Source organism: Chiloscyllium punctatum, unplaced genomic scaffold (assembly GCF_047496795.1).
Source record: "Chiloscyllium punctatum isolate Juve2018m unplaced genomic scaffold, sChiPun1.3 scaffold_862, whole genome shotgun sequence".
In the NCBI taxonomy this organism is placed as follows: Eukaryota; Metazoa; Chordata; class Chondrichthyes; order Orectolobiformes; family Hemiscylliidae; genus Chiloscyllium; species Chiloscyllium punctatum.
In genome coordinates, this window is record NW_027310596.1 from 32,501 (window position 1) to 35,000 (window position 2,500).

The 2,500-nt window shown below is 66.5% G+C and overlaps 1 non-coding gene across 1 annotated transcript; it reads left to right on the forward strand.

The window, feature by feature from the left end:
* The first annotated feature begins 1,107 nt into the window (after nucleotides 1-1,107).
* On the forward strand, nucleotides 1,108-1,261 carry LOC140474168 (5.8S ribosomal RNA). The gene has a single exon (XR_011958881.1). It is a non-coding gene; the product is annotated as a 5.8S ribosomal RNA (ribosomal RNA).
* The last annotated feature ends 1,239 nt before the right edge of the window (nucleotides 1,262-2,500 follow it).

Consider the following 2,500-nt stretch of genomic DNA (forward strand, 5'->3'; position numbering starts at 1 on the left):
CGTGGTCACCGCCAAACCCCCCACAACTGTTGGGCGCCTACCTGCGCGGGGCAGGAGGACACTTTCCGATTTCAAATCTCCGTTTGCCGAGTCCACCCCGAACGCACGCGGGCGGGCGGGTTCGCATCACCCTTCGTCACAAGGGGCGAAGCCCGTTCCACCGTCTCGTCAGTAGTGCCGACCGGTCTGTGATCGACGAGGGGAGCCACACCAGGTCCGGCCCTGCTGCTTGGCGGCACCGCGTCGTCGGGAGCTCGCGACAGACGGAGGGTTTCGGTGTACTCTCCAGCCACGGGAAACGAAGCCGGTGATGCAGGCGCCGGTCTTTCGCTCCCAAATCGGCTGGGTTTACATCGTTGCTATCTAGTCACGCTCCCTTCAAACCCGACGGGGTACCTATTCCCCTCACCCGTCTGTGCGTATACAGCCTCTTTGCACTTGCGGGATGGGGGTGGTGGTTTAAAGACTCTCGAGTTGCCGCCCGTCGGTCTCCGAGCTCCGTGCAGTAGTGATCCCCAGCGAACTGCCAGCAGGGCGAACGAGCGATCCCGCTCTCGGTCGGGGCGCCTGGCGTCGATCGGTGGTCGGTGGCTTGCGGGCAAGCTGCGCTGTGAGTGTGGGAACGAGTATGACGAGCCGTTGCCGCGACTCCCAGTCCACCTCGGCGGTGGCTGGGCCGGGCGGGCGTCTGCTCGGGCGAGTGCCGCCCCCGCCTCCTCGCAGGAAGTCCGCTCGCCGACACGCCGCCACGTGCACGCGTCAGTGACGCTGCCGAACCGATGGCCGGTGCCCGTTCCCGCCTCTGCTTTTCCTAGGGCAAAGCTGCTGCACGCCTCGTGATACTAGGCGGGCGACATGGTGGCGGTGATCCTGCCTCCGTCGCTGCGGTGCGTTGGGGCACGCATCGCCTCTTGGGCGCCCTGTCCTCCTCCCCCCAATAGACGTATGTTTCTGCGGGCCGCACCAGGATGGTGCTCCCCATCGCTTCACGCCACCCTGCTCCGCCCGCACGCCGGCGTGCAGGTGGCTGTAGCTCAAGGTGGGGAGCGTATGTGCGGTCCGGGTCGCTTTCCTCTGGCGAGGGAGAGACCTAAAACAAACTCAGACAACTCTTGACGGTGGATCACTCGGCTCGTGCGTCGATGACGAACGCAGCTAGCTGCGAGAATTAATGTGAATTGCAGGACACATTGATCATCGACACTTTGAACGCACTTTGCGGCCCCGGGTTCTTCCCGGGGCCACGCCTGTCTGAGGGTCGTTTGGCAATCAATCGCACTCGCCTTGGCTGGCGAGAGCGCGGCTGGGGTGTCGCAGAGGACCCGTCCTCTTTGTCCCCCTAAGTTCAGACTCCGGAGCCCTCCGGCGTCGGAGCGCTTGGCCTTTCCCCCCCACCCTGCACATTCCGTTCGTCAGGCTCGACGCCATCCCCCCGCCGGGGAGCGCGGCCTGGCGTCCGTCTGTGTCGTGGCAGTGGGGCCAGCACGGCTGTCACCGGTCCCAGAATGGCTGTCGGTGGTTCACACTGTGTGTGTGTGCCAACCCTCCTGGTCTCTGGGACACGGAGCTGCCACGAAGTGTTGAGCCTCCAGTGGGGGGTCTGCCTAAGCTCTGCACGTCCGCATTGGGTCCGTCTCTCGGTTGGCTGGCAGTGGAAAGAGTGAAGGGAGCCGCGGAGGTCCGGTGCTGGTGCGCCGCCGGCCTGACCGTGGAGCTCGCCGGTTTGACACGCTGACCCGACTCGATGGTTGATCGATTGAGAGTGCTGGGAGCTGCAGGCCGCCCGCTGCTGCAGCCGCCCGTCTCGTGGTTCGTCCTCGGCCTTAAGTGGCCGGCGGGGCGTCTGATCCTGTCTCCCCTGCTGGCGCCGAGTGCCTGGCCGAGGGAGGAGGTTTTCGTCGAACGCTGTGACTTGGACGGTCGCACGCGCGTGGATCGCTGGCTCTTGGCTCTCCCGTTCAGTCCGCACGTTTTCCGCTCCGTCCTGCCACCGGTCTCGGGAGGTACGGAGGGGTTGGCGGGCGTGGTGTGTGCTCCGTCACCGTGCAGGCACACCTACCACGCCGTCGGCCGACCCCCGCACGGTCCTCCTGGCCATCGGGAGGACGGCGGAACGTCGGGCTGTCGGGGGCCAAGTCGCCAGAAGGCCACCGCTGTGTCTTCCGTACCCTGTCACCGTCGGCGTGCCTTCCTCAACTCGTCCGACTCGGGGCCGCTGGGTTCAGGAGCGGCGTCGCCCGCCGGCCCCACTGAAGGCCGTGCCGTTCCGCGGCTGGCGATCGATGTGCGTGGCGTGCCTGCGCGACCGTTCGCCACTTGAGCCTCGGCACTCCTCTCTCCCTCTCTCTGACCGTCGGGCAGTCTCTGTCTGCTGGTGCCTCGCACGTCCCGGGCGGCGGGTCGTCACCCCCGCGACCGGGCCTCCGGCAAGGCAGGAATCAGGCTGACCCTTCCGCTCGAGTAAGCAGCCGGCACTTCCGAGTTTCGCCTCCCGCCGTGG